The 14,094-nt window shown below is 43.1% G+C and overlaps 1 long non-coding RNA gene across 2 annotated transcripts; it reads right to left on the reverse strand.

The window, feature by feature from the left end:
- Nucleotides 1-7,249: 7,249 nt before the first annotated feature.
- LOC122240138 lies at nucleotides 7,250-13,857 on the reverse strand. Of its 2 annotated transcripts, none has more exons than XR_006219484.1 (3): nucleotides 13,729-13,857; nucleotides 8,794-9,116; nucleotides 7,250-7,556 (listed from the first exon to the last, which is right to left on the reverse strand). It is a non-coding gene; the product is annotated as an uncharacterized LOC122240138 (long non-coding RNA). The 2 variants fall into 2 exon arrangements; XR_006219483.1 differs by having other exon boundaries at nucleotides 13,537-13,857.
- Between the last annotated feature and the right edge of the window lie 237 nt (nucleotides 13,858-14,094).

Raw genomic sequence — 14,094 nt, forward strand, 5'->3', positions numbered from 1 at the left:
GGAATTCCTTGAAACTTTTCTCCTTAAAGGGAACACTATGGCAAGCTTCCTCAGTAAAGGGCACTGAAGGGATATTGTAGAAGGAAGAGGCTTCCTGCAGTTTCTGATGGGCCCAGAGGTCAACAGCATGGGTGTGAGGACACCCCATTGAGCCAGCCCCAGCCACGGGCCCAGGGCCTTGGCCTACCTAGCGTTAGTCCTCTCCATATGGAAACCAGAACCGTGTAGAACCTGCAAGCCACTGCCTGCCACCTGGAGAGTCACACATTCTGCTGTTATTCCTTCCGCGAGCACGAACTTCTCCCCACTGTGCAGCCTGGATGCTCTGATGGCCCTGCCCCTGTCCAGCACCCAGACTCCCCCTGCACATCCATGTCGTTGGTTGCTGATCATCTGTTTCATCACAGCTATGGCTGTGCAAAGCCAGGCAACTTTTCTGCTATCCAGTGGCCAAACCACCTTTTCACCAATGAGGCCTGAATCCCTTGCAAGTTTGTTCTTCCCTGATTATTCTCCGTCTACCCTACAGTGGCATGTAGAGTTTCCTTTATCTTACAGTTGCTTCTTAATCAAGGATAATAACTCTAACACTAAATTCTCTGTGTAACCTACTGTGTGGTTTCTATGTCCTCCTTGGACCCAGACTACTACAGACATGATGTAGAAAAAATGGAAAAACTGAAGACTGCCCTCCTTGATCTTGGTGAGCAAATGGACAAGTCAGCTAGATGGGAAGCGGAAGAAGAGGAAAAAGCATTGCAGAAAGAAGGGAAATGGAAGTAAAAGGAGCTAGCTCATTGTTTCTCTTCTTTCCCCCTAGGGCAGAACCTAGGGGCCACTTTGAGCATTAAGGTGCCTAGTCAATGCAGAATAACTGGAATCCTCGTACATCGCTGGTGAGAGTATATAATGGCATAAACTCTTTGACAAATGTCTGGCGCTGTTTTCTTTCTCTTTTTTTTTAATGAAACAAAAATATGAATATCCTACCACCCGGAGCTTTCAATTCTAGGAAAATCTATCCAAGAGAAAAATATTTATGCAGGAATGTTCAGCTTTTTTCATAATAGGCCTAACCTTGGAAATAGCTCAAGTACCCCTCAAGAGGAAAATTAATAAAATGTGATATATTCATATAGTGAAATACGATATAGTAATAAAAAAGAGATGACCAGTGATACATACAGTAACATGGATGAATCTTCCAAACATCCATTCATCCATCCATGTTATTTTTTGACGTATATAAAAGTAAACTCCGGGGTGCCTGGGTTAAGCGTCCGACTTCGGCTCAGGTCATGATCTCGCGTTTTGTGAGTTTGAGCCCCGTGTCGAGCTCTGTGCTGGCAGCTTGGAGCCTGGAGCCTGCTTCAGATTCTGCATCTCCCTCTCTCTGTGCCCCTCCCCTGCTTGCACTTTGTCTCTGTCTCTCAAAATTGAATAAACATTAAAAAAATTTAAAAAGAACAAACCAAGTAAGTATACTCCTTTAAAATTTTACTGGATAATGTCCCTAAAAACATGAAAAATTAATCAAGAGTAAGAATTAGAAATGAAAGATGGGGTGCCTGGGTGACTCAGTTGGTTAAGCATCTGACTTCGGCTCAGGTCATGATCTTACAGTTCGTGGGATTGAGCCCCACATTGGGCTCTGTGCTGACAGCTCAGAGCCTGGAGCCCACTTCAGATTCTGTGTCTCCCTCTCTCTCTGCCCCTCCCCTGCTCATGCTCTGGCTCTCTCTGTCTCAAATATAAATAAAACATTAAAGAAAAAAATTTTAAAGTAAACTGCAGTTATCTATACATTTCATACTAAATATTTCAGCATGCTTATTATTAAGTAGTTTTGTTTCCTCACAGTCATGTGAAAGAAACATGAAAGAAGATCACATATAGTTTTCTTGCATATGAAGTTCTAAAATTAGAAAATCTGATCTATGGCAGATAAAAACGAGAATGTTGGTTGCCTCTGGGGAGGTAAAGGTGGTGATTGAGTCAGGGATGGGAGACCTGAGAGAATTTCCTGGGGTGGTAGTCATGTGCTGACATCTTGATAGAAGTTTGGGATAAGAGAAAAGTATGTGTATGCGTTTGTCAACATCTGCAAACGTACACTCAGATTTGTATGATTCGTTTCATGTACATTTTACATCAAAAGAAAAAATGTAAACAAGCATAACTAGTTCATAAGGATGCAGATGGATAGATGGATAAGTATATGATAAAAAGAAAGTGTATGTAAATGTTAGTGGTAGAAGCTGGGTGGTAGGTAACAAGATAGTCACTGTAAAATTCTCCCAACTCTGCCGGATATTCAAAATTTTCATAAGGGAAAATCGTGTAAAGTGCCCAGTTAGGTATAGGGAGCCCTTGTGCACTCAGTGTAAGAGGGCACTTCCCCTGGCTACCGGGGGAAGATGGCAGGTCCGTAGCTGAAGCCACATGCACAACAGTTCTCACAGGAGCACTGGGGTGGCAGCAGAAAGTGGGTAGTTGACGAGTCCAACACGGTGTTCCTAGAGCCTCATGCTTTGAGTGTGCTGTTCTTGTCATGCAGAAATTTTCATGTGTCTCAAGGAGGAGAGTCCTCACCAGAACCCTACCCTACTGGCACCCTCATAACAGACCCCCAACCTCCAGAACAGTGAGAAATAAATGTTGTTCAAGCCACCTGGCCTGTAGTATTTTCTCATAGTAGCTGCACCAACTAAGACACTGGCTCAATGTCAGGGTAGTTCAGATTGTACTGCTATATATTGAACATGTGAATAAATGAATCAGTGACAAAAGTCACACACCATTAATCTTCCACTCTACCTAAAACAATCATTTTATGGTTTACATATTCAAACAGGATCAATTCCATAAGACAAATGATCTATAAGGAACAAACATACCTGTTCTCCAAGGTAAACAAAGATTTTTTCCTGCTGATTAAGTTGCTTACATTAGGATGTTATTCTATATAATATTAATATGTTAGTGTATTTTTAACTGTCAATACAAGTTTTATTATTTTAGTGTCATTTCTGTTCCATGACAAAACACAAGCCTTGTGGTTTAAAACAACAAAAATTTATTATTTTTCTTTATTCTGTGGGTTGGCTAAGTGGTTCTTTGGGTCTGAGCTGCTTTGGCTGTGGCTGGATGGCCTAGAATGGTGTAGGGTGGTCTGGGATGGTCTAAGGTATTCTGTTTTAGCAGGTGGAGCTAAGACAGGTGGCCAGAAGCCAAATGAAGAGTGTTTGTTTGAAGGAGAAGAGAGAAATCAATTATGTCAGAGGTTGCTGATGGTCCAGGGAACAGAGATCTGCACTGTCTGGCCACTTTGTAACAGAGACTAATAACGGCCCATCCACGACTCTTGTCATCTCACCACAGGTCACATAAAACAGCCACTGAACTCCCTTATCCATTCATCCCTTGGAAGGAGCATGGCTGGTGAACAGGTCCAAAATACCAAGACAGCATTTAGTTAAAGGGACTTTTGAAATCATATCATTGGATTATCTTTACCTGTTGAATTAAAAGGTTGTACCCAGCAGGAAGAAGCTCAGAGGGAGGATGGGGTCTTGAATAAACAAGTAAATAAAGCTGCATTTTCTTTATCACACATCTGAATGTGTGATAAGTAATTAAATGACCTTACCTCATTAATAAATAGTCACACTCTGAAAGGTCTATTTTTAATGCACTTCATTAAGTATAATTTTGATTTTTAAAAGTATAGTAGTATGGATCCAAGTATAATGTGTGTGTTGATTGTAGATGAGATGCATAATTTATAATAATGCAGAGGTGCCCAAATGTATACACAACATACAGGAGATTGCTAGGACAGTCTTGGGCATTCCATAAATATTTGTTAATTAAATGAATCCTGTTGCACTTTTAAAGTTTTTTTTTTTTTTTCCAGGAGATTCCTACTGTCATAGATGAGATGGTAATATAGATGCCTCTCTTAGAGGCTGTGCCATTGGTTTTCCTGGCAACGTAAGAGTCACGGTAAAGTTGTCAAACTAGAAAAGAGGCAGGTGGTCATAAACGGATTTCTTAAACCAGCAAAAAGTCTTTAAAAAGGAATAATTAATTAAAGCTCTTGCTTAATTAAGTGTTCCTTGATTGCCGGGTCCTCATGTCATTCCTAATGAATAGAGCTTCTGTCTGTAACCACCTCTTGGCCTCACAGAAGGTCAAGACTATCCCTGTTACTTTCAGAGCAGAAACTGAGGGCCGTGGACACCGTAAGACTGCAGCAGGTTACTGGTTAGATAGCAGCAGTGATGGTTCTTGAACAAGACTCTTCGTTAGTTTTTCTTCCGATACCCTATTAAGGATCCTAAGTTCATAACCATTGTTTTCAATTTTTAAATGCATATTTATTTATTTTGAGGGGTGGAGGTAGGAAGAGATGGAGAGAGAGAGAGATCCGGGAGATCATGGATCCGAACCATGAGATCATGATCTGGGCTGAAATCAAGAGTCAGACACTTAACCAACTGAGCCACCCAGGCGCCCTGCCTCTGTTCATTTTCTTATGAACTCATTTGGACCATTCATTTGAAAGACCCTCAGCGGTTCTGATGTGTATGTGAAAAGAAGGGACTAAGAAATAGCATCGGCAACATAGTTATGTCTATTTAGTGCTTATTTTCCACATTCCTTGGCCTACGAAAGAAGTTAAGGTGATCTGTCCTACGGAGCAGGGGTTGAGCACTCAGATACAGGATCCAAAGCCTTGGTAAAAATGAACATGCCATAGGAGAATGATGGCGATGCAGAGCATGTGTGTTGGTGAGAGGGAGGGTGTGAGGGTCAGCCTCAACCGGTGTGTGCAGGCCCACTGTGGTACCATCTTACAGCTTTCCAGAACATTGGATTTCTATGTGAAGTCTCCACTTTTGTGTGTTGGTTACTAATTCAAAATTTCAAATGTTGGGTAGACAAAACACTGTGCACCTAAGATTAACAAAAAAAAAAAAAAAAAAAAGATCAAACATCTCTGTGGGACGGATTTGGCCCAAGGCTTCCTCTTTGCATCTCTGATGTTGAGGTTTGGGGTTATTCGCTAAAAAAATTCCTGTGGGCCTAATATTGCAGAAAACACTATGGGGATGGGGAAAAGGGAAACCTACAGTAATTTAGGGCATGTTTCTTATCTTCTGGGAATTCCTAACTCAGTTGGGAAGATCAACATTTGTGTATCTATGCACAGATATATATAAGATATAGTCAGGGAGGCACATAATTGATGTTAGATCAGGTGGTATAAACGATAGGAATTCAGAAGACGGTTAATGGAAATAAATTGGGGTGTGGGCTGATAACTGATGTATTGCTTCTCCATGCCAAGTACATACCTTTTGCTTAATGGACCTGGGCCATTTAATCTTTTTGCCTTGGTGACACGGTATAAAGCTGTGTCGTTATAGAAGGAAAGGGTCTTGCCTCCTGGTTCTGGGGTGCTAGCTTGGCAGGCCCCCTCCGCCTGCCCTCCGGGGCCTGGCTTCTCCAGTTGCCATCTCCTTCAGCACACAGCAGCCGATAGCACGAATGGGCCAGCAGCAACTCCTGCCATGTACCTTAGGCAGTTCTGTAGCAGATTGCTTCCAGGGACACATCAGTGGGGGAACAGCTTTTCCTGATACTCTGAACAGTGGATTTCTGGAGCGTTCCAGAGGGACAGTTTCTATCAGGTTCCACCAGCATGATGATGCCACCCTGCCATTCAGTGAGCCATAGATCTCAGCCAAGAGCCTCTCTCCTGGGTGCTGATCACTTGTTACTCTAACCCCTTGTTAGAGTTAATAGTGTTTTATATTCAACATTCCCTGTTAAAATTACTCTGTAACTTTGGTCTTCTAATTGGACCAAGAGTGATAGAGGGTATTTTTTTTTCTCCTTCAAATTCAGTGATTTTTCCAGGTGCTGTGTTTGAGCTGTAAACTGCACCCCTTTGATCTTCCTCCACTCCTAGCGTTCAGTTTTAGTGGGGGCTGTCCACCTTGGTTCTCAGCCTTCTCCCGACTGGTTTATAGAGAGTTCTTTTTTCAGTTTTTTAAAACTTGAGCTGTGGTGCTGGTAATATTCTATGTTGAGGTTATAATGAAAATTGTGTATAAGTATATAGATTTGTCAGTACTCATCAAAATATACCCTAAAAATGGGTGTGCTTGTTGTATATAAAATGTATCTCAATAGAGGAAATTAAAAAAAACCACTTGTTCTCTAGAACTGAGTTTAAGAGTATAAACTGCCTGAGACCTACTTCCAGCCTGGTGGGGAAGGCCAGCTGGAGAGGAGGAGGCTGACGTGCACAGAGGCAAAGAGGGGCAAGGAAAGGGAAAGTTCTCAGGTTCTGATCCCTGCTCTTTGTTTTCCAAGAATGGATGTACCTCTTTCTTTTCTGCTCTTTGCTCTTGTGAGCTAATAAATTATTTTGCACGAACTAGTTTAATTTGATTTTCTTCTACTGGAACTAAAATAATACATAAAGAAAAAACCATCATGGCCTGAGCTTATCAGTGCGGGCAGACTTTATTTCAGGCATGAGAGTGAGCTTGATCTTGTAGGGTGCACAGAGGAGAGGTAGAAAAGCACTGCGGGTGACCATGCAGAGGAAGCTCAGGGGAAAGAAAGGATAAGTGTGGCATTTGTGGAGACTGGCCCACGGAATATAGCAGTTCCCAGCAGAGACTTTGAAATCAATTGGATTTGGGCTTAAATCTTAGCTTTGCTATTTGCAGGCTTATGTCCTGGGGTAGAGACCCAAGGTCTCTGAGCTTCAGATAAGTGTATCAAGGTGCAAATGAGATTAAGTATCTACAACATCATAGTGACTAGCGCAGTAATAGAAATGATGGTAAAACTAACGATGGTCTTTACTTGTGTCTGTGGTTATTGGAAAAGAATGCTGAAAGACACAGTGATTTAATTCTAAATGAATTATTGGTGTAATTGATGCCCTCGTCAAGAAAGTCTGAGAAAAATAATTAACCAAATTGCAATGACTTGGAAAAGAAGTAGGTGATTCCTAAAAGTCAGCTATGGCTCACCAAGTGCAGATCATGCCAAATTAGCTTCTTTTCCCCTTATTACTTTTATGAGATGGAAGGAGAAGGGAAATGTTATCAACACGGTCTATCTTTTTGGAAAAGCTGTAAAGTTATCACAGAGACAGACTTGGACAGTTTCAGCCAGGGGGCCTCCCTTTTCACAGAGTATCCTAGATTTCTCATCAGCTGTGTGCAATTTTTAGAAAGCCTTTTCTTTTATTGACCTGAAGTTGCCATATTTGCATATTCATTCTGTTTGGAAGTACACAGAAAGAGGACCGGTTTTTTCTTCTTTCTACCACTTGAAGACCCTTCTTACATCTTCCTTCAGCTATTTTCTCCTCTGTTACATTAATCTTCATTTCCTCCCACTACTCTTCGGTTAACAAAAATTCTAAACCTGCTCAGTTGTCCTTCTCTTCAATGCTTTATTGTACCATCACCCTTCCAAAATGTGGAGTCTCTTAGAATTTGGTTGTGGTATTTCTGATGTTTTCAGACCTACACGGATTACACGAGGATGGATACATAGGATGCATTAATATTTTTAAGCTAAAAAATATTTTTATCTTTTGATTTCAATACTATTAACATTATAAAGGAGCTGGGTCACATTGTTGACTCGTATTGAGCCCGAGAAGAACAAAATTCAACTGTACCATTTAAAAGATACCTTTCTAATCCAAATCTATAGCTGTGCTATAATTATTGATTTCTTTAATCTAAAATGTATGGTTATACCATTATCCTTCTTGTTAGTTTCAGCACAGTAACCCAACCTGTCAAAATCTTGATCCTGTCGTCTGTCATGTTAGTTATCCCTTGCGGCTTCGTTTCATCTTCAAATTGGATTTGCATGATCCTACAACACAAGCCACTGACAGAAGTGTTGAATGGGACAGAACCAAGTGCGGAGCCCTGAAGCATGTCCTAAAGACTCTCTTCTACATTGACATAGTTTTATTAATTGGCACTCTTTCAGAAAAAGTATTTCAATCAGCTAATTTTCTTTCTTGCACCCTGGTCATCTTCTCACATTGAAATGAAGAAAAACTCCTTTGGAGTTGTGAGGAGACTGGATTCTAATTTCTGGTTATATTAGTCAGAATTATTCAGGGAAACAGAAATGTGTGTGCACACACACATAAATATTTATGTACACATGCCTTCAACTGATTTGACAAGGCCCACCCACATTAGAGCTAGTAAGTAATCTGCTTTAGTCAAAGTCCACTGATTTAGATGTTAATCTTATCCAAAAATACCATCACAGAAACATTCAGAATAACGGTTGACTAAAACCTGGGCACCGTGGCCCAGCCAAGTTGATACATAAACTTAAGCATCACACAGGATTTAGCCACATCTGGCCTGGCGCGAGGGCCGCCACAAAGAATTGCTCAGTGTACATCCTTCACAAAGTCACTGTGCTGGAGAAGTGAGGGGGCACTGAACTGTAGTCGTTGCACTGCTCACCAACCGTGTATCCTGGGCTAGGACTGCATCTACTAGCAGGAAGGACACATTGTACTAATTAGTATGCAGGCACGGTCTATTTACTAAGCCATGTGCCCTTGGGCACCTTTTTGTAATTGCACAGAGCCTTAGAAGAGCCAAGCTTTGGTCTTACACTTAGCTTCTAATTCTGACTCAGCTTCTCAGTAGCTGTATGTCCCACGGGCTAGGTCATTTATTTCTATGAAGCCAGTTTTCTTCATCTGTAAAATAGAATATGTACCTGATGGTAAGGCTTAGATGAGAGGAATTAGCATGGATGAAATGCCTGGCTGGCTTGGTTTCTGGCACACAGTAGTTAGGAAGGAAAAGGTAGCCAGGATGATGATGTCGTACAGCATCCTCCTGATCTACAAGCTGGTATTTCCTCCAAAAACAGCCTCTCAGCGTGTTCTCCATCTCAGCATTCCTTCTTTACGTGGCTTAAGTGTGGACTCCACTTGGAACTACTGGCCGATCTGCGTGACCACAAGAGCTGCTTTCCAGACTTTTCAACAACAAGAGACTCGGCACTGAAATTCCTTGTCTGGCTTAGGCAACGTCTGTCTGTGAGGAGTCAAGGGACAGGGAGACAGGCCCATAAGTTCCCATTGCCCGGAGCACACAGCTGGCAAGTCTATTTAAGTCCTTGCTGAAGTCCCTTTTGACACTCATAAATGCAGAATGTCCTATTTTATCAAGACAAGGAGTTCTAGAGAGACACGAAACACATGACCGCCGTGCAACCTTCCCAAATGGAGCAGAACATGTGGTTGCAAGTAATGTTTGTAAATAAATTATTAAGTCATACAAAGAAATGCAGAATTGAGGAGGATGAATAACAAGACGTTCTTCCCTTAATTAAAAGGAGTTGGCTGCCTTGAAATACCAACGGATCATTTGCCTTTGTAGAGGAGAGATACTAGGAAGCAAGCATTAAGTCCCTTCTGATAATTACACAGCAGCTTAAAAATCTCAAATATATGGGTTTTTAGTTCGACAGACTCCTTCAAAAAAGGGACGATGCCTTGAACAAATCAATTGTAACTGAGCAGAAACTAAGAGAACATCTTACATGGCTGGATTTTTATAAAAGTCACAATTTAAAAACATCTGAGGATGTCGTTCTTCTGTAAAGGGTATTCTTACTCCAATGGACTCTGTTCCAGATTAATTAAAAAACGTCCCTAACAAAGCATGTTAGCATCCTTACCATCTTCCTTCTTGTCCTTCCTGTTCCTCTACTCTACACAAAAGCAGTCTTGACACTGACAGTGGTGTTTGTGCACGCCTGGCAGAAAACCCAAAGGCTACTAAAAGCTGGTTTGTTTTCTTTTCGGCAGTAACACCCCCGCCCCAACCACCCCACCCTTGGCATTTTCTGCCCCTCTCCCTGAAGTCAGGCCTTCCGATGGATAGCTTAGGAGAAAGAAGGGGAGGGAGGGAGGGAAAGAGAGGAGGAGAGAGGGAGGGAGGGAGAGACCAGTTATAGATGCAACAGCAGGAGCAAAGGGAAGGAGGGAGAGAACTCGCAATGGTGTGCTTGGCTGTTTTGCTGGTGACCGTGGAGTAAGATTGAATCTGTGATAACTTGTCAAGAGTAGAAAGAACTTGGAGCTTTTGGATGAGATCTTTACATCTGTGATCTTAATCCGCTTGCAGCTCCTGAGGCCCTCCATTGACAAACTCCCTCTAAGCCGTGGATAATAAAACCGCAGCCTCAGAAAAGGCTTCGAGGTTGTCAGTTCATTGTAGTGAAAAGGACAAAGGCCTTGTGAGGGGTGACTCGGCCAAGGTCACTCAGCCAGCTGTGTCTGCAGCGGCACTAAAATCCATATTACTTGACATCAGGGCTTTTTGTCACTGCAAAGTCTCTGTAAACGGCTCCCCATTTCCATTTTCTCTAGTTTGATATCCCTTTGCACTCTCCTGAAAATACACGTTGGCTTGTGCATTGATTTACTTTCCTTATACTTTTCCATGAGGCTGAGGAACATGGGCAGTCATCTTAACGTTTATATAAATATCTTAGTTTGGTATGAAGCGTCATTCTCTACTGCCGTCATCCTGCCGAGTCCTCCCAGGGCTCAGGCTTCTAGAGCCTAATCCAATCTCTGTCCTGTGCACACATCTACCCCACTTTTGCATCCTTGCACATGCCACGCCTCTGCCTGAGAAATCCTAACAACACTGGCAGTGATGAGCATTTAGGGGCTGCATCCAATGCCTTACCAGCGGTGGCCGACTGGCAGATCACTAGGATCCGTTACCTAGTGACCTAGACTACTGGCACACTGACTATTCAGAAAGCACAGCACTGTCATCTGTTGCTTCTGGAGCTAAAGGGAATATTTCATTGTGTTATCTAGGGAATATCATGGTGTATCAGTTAAGGCTCAGATAGGAAAACAGAAACTGGTCTAGGTATTTCAAGTAGGAAGGATCTTAAAGTAGGAGATTGGATACATGCAAAACCATCGGAACAACTGGAAGTTGAAAAGTCAGAAAAAGGCTCTGCTAGCTGTCAGTTTCCTGTTAAAGTTGCAGGACCCACAGAATGGTCACCACAGCCTGAAATTCTAAATTAGGTGATTTTCAGAGACCACTGCAAAATCTTTTGTCAATCAGCTGAAGTCCATGCCTTGGCGTGCTTCTTCTGGAAGAGCGTTAGTATCGCTCTGTTTTCCTCTGCCTTCTTTATATCATGGGGGCTCTTTTTATTGGTACAATCTAGCCTGGAAAACTTACAGCAAGACATTCTGGGAAATGTAGTTTCCAGGCTTTTAGCCTGTAAGATCCAGGAGGGGGTGGCAATTTGCCAGCAATCTGGCACAGATGGTCTCCATATTTCTTCATGTTGCTGTGGGAGAGGAAGAATAAAATCCTTTTTTTAGCTTCCGTTTCCATTCTAGGTAGGCAATGGCTTTTCTTATCAAAAGGAATTTAAACTTCCTCCTCTCATCTCCATAGCCTGCAAAAGAACACTGGCTGCAAAGAGAATAAAGCTACAAAAGACACTGCAAACACAAAACACAAATGCTCTAAGGGCGGCAGTCATTCCAAGTTAATTCTCTAGATGAGAGGCCAAGAAACTTTTTCTGTAAAGGGCCCGATGGTAAATATTTTAGGCTTCCTGAGCTGTATGGTCTCTGTCACAACTTCTCAACCCTGCTTTCATAGGGCTAAAGCAGTCATAAATAATACGTAAATGAACGAATAACTATGTTCCAATAAAACTTTATTTACAAAAAAACAGGTGGTGGGCCATATTTGGCCTGCAGGCCATAGTTTTCTGATTTCTGACTGAGATCAGTAGCCAGCAAAAAATCCCCCCAAAACAAAACCAACCTCCTCCCCCAGAGCAGACAAACAAACAAAACAAAAACATTTCGGCTACCTAGTAGAGTTAAATGGGACAGTAAACGTGCAGGGGACAGTGAGGTGGGTACAGAATGGGCAAGAATTATTTGCTTAGTTGTTTGGGTTAAGGATACGGGGATGGAGGCTGTTACTATACTTTGGTGAGGAGGAAGCAGAGATTAATAACTGAATCCACGTGTATCTTCGTACTTGCTTCTACACACGCATATGCGTTATACCGGGGACATACAATCCTCCTGATAAGAGTTTGAGCCTAGCAGTCTCAACGAAACCGTTTTTGGACCATTTCCAACAGTTTTTATATTGCAAGCGATGAAAGCCCAACCCAAACTGGCTTAAGCAAAAAGAAGGACGCCTTGGCTCTCATAACTGAAAACACCAGGGGCATCACTGACTTGCTGCAAAGCTGGCCCTGGGCGTGTGCACAGTGTCAGCAGAAATCAGTCTCTCACTGTTCAGCTCTGCCTCTCTGTGCTTTTCTTCATTCTCACTCAGGCAGACTTTCCCGTTGGGGCGGAGCACCTATGATCTGCCAGCCTCACAAGCCCAGCCGGAGAGGCGTGCCACTTTCCTCAGCTCCAGCAAAGTCCCGGGGCTGATTTTAGTTGCCCTGAACTCAGTCTCAGGCATGATGCAGAACCAATTATTCTGGCAAGAGGGCAGGAGAATGCTGACCCCCAAGCCTAGGTTATACGCCCCACGGCAGGTGGGATTGGCCCCGTCTCAGCCGCACCGACCGGAAATAGCGGAGGAAGCATAGTTCCTCAAAGGAAATCGGGATGTTATCAGATTGTAGTAAAAGGAAGTCTAGGCAGATAAAAACCATGAGTCCACTAGCTGGACTTGCTTTCAGAGAAGCCCAGTTTTCCCCATGGCTGCTTCAGTGCAGACACCTGAATGAGGCAGGCAGTGTCTGCCACATAGGGTTCGGGTTCTGATGTCCCTCCAGCCATAGTATGAGGCAGATCAGTAAATAAGGTTGAGTGACCAAAGACAACTTACTTAGTTCGGATAAGTGCAACGAAACTTTGGGGGAAGATTTTTCAACGGGATGAAGACTATTATCCTTCCCAAACCAGAATTGTTTGTCATTTGTTCTGGTTTGTCTTTAGTGTTCATGAAAACAGTAATGAGAGGGAGGGAGGGGGAGAGAGAGAGAGAGAGAGGGAGGGAGAGAGGGAGAGGGAGAGAGGGAGGGAGAGAGAGAGAGAGGGAGGGAGGGAGGGAGGGAGAGGGAGAGAGGGAAAGAGAGAGAGAGAGAGAGAGAGAGAGAGAGAGAGAGAGAGAGAGAGAGAAGAAAAAAATGAGCTGGAGAGGGGCGCCTGGGTGGCTCAGTCGGTTAAGCGGCCGACTTCGGCTCAGGTCGTGATCTCGTGGTCCGTGGGTTCGAGCCCCACCTCGGGCTCTGTGCTGACAGCTCAGAGCCTGGAGCCTGTTTCAGATTCTGTGTCTCCCTCTCTCTGACCCTCCCCCGTTCATGCTCTGTCTCTCTCTGTCTCAAAAATAAATAAACATTAAAAAAAATTTAAAAAAATGAGTTGGAGAGAGGAAAAAAACAAACAAAGGTCACATTTTCCTTTCTAGGGGGCTTGGCACTTGATCTTACCTTTCCTTTAGCTTTTATTCGCCGAAGTGAGTAAAGACTTTGAAGCTTTTAAAAGCAAAGCGCATATAGATTTCATTTTATCAGGTTAAAGAGATGTGAATCTCATCATGCCTGGAACGGACCCCACCCTGCCAACCGTGGCTATGCAATTTAAGTGTGGCCACCAGTACAGCGGTGTGAGCAGGCACTGACCTTTTAGATTAGTGCCTAAGCCTTCATTAAGAAAAGCATCCAAAATGACAGCCGTGCCTCTAAGGAAGCCCAGCATTCCACACTGGTAGCCCAAGCAGTGAAAATTGACTTGGCGTGGGATCCTCCTCTCCCGGGCCCCCATACTGGGAGCCAGGAGCACAAGACAGCATGTTGGCAGATTCCAATCACTTAGGAGCTTTCCTTTATGACGCTGCTTTGTAAGAATGTGTCTAGTTAAATTCACAGGGTCATTGACTGCGGCTTTCAAAACACGAGGTTTTATGAAGGAATGCAGACCTGGAATCTAAGGTTCAGAGCCCAGACCTTCAAACAGATTAATCGCCATGGGGAGCATCATAAGAGTTT

This window comes from Panthera tigris, chromosome B4 (genome assembly GCF_018350195.1).
Source record: "Panthera tigris isolate Pti1 chromosome B4, P.tigris_Pti1_mat1.1, whole genome shotgun sequence".
Classification (NCBI taxonomy): Eukaryota; Metazoa; Chordata; class Mammalia; order Carnivora; family Felidae; genus Panthera; species Panthera tigris.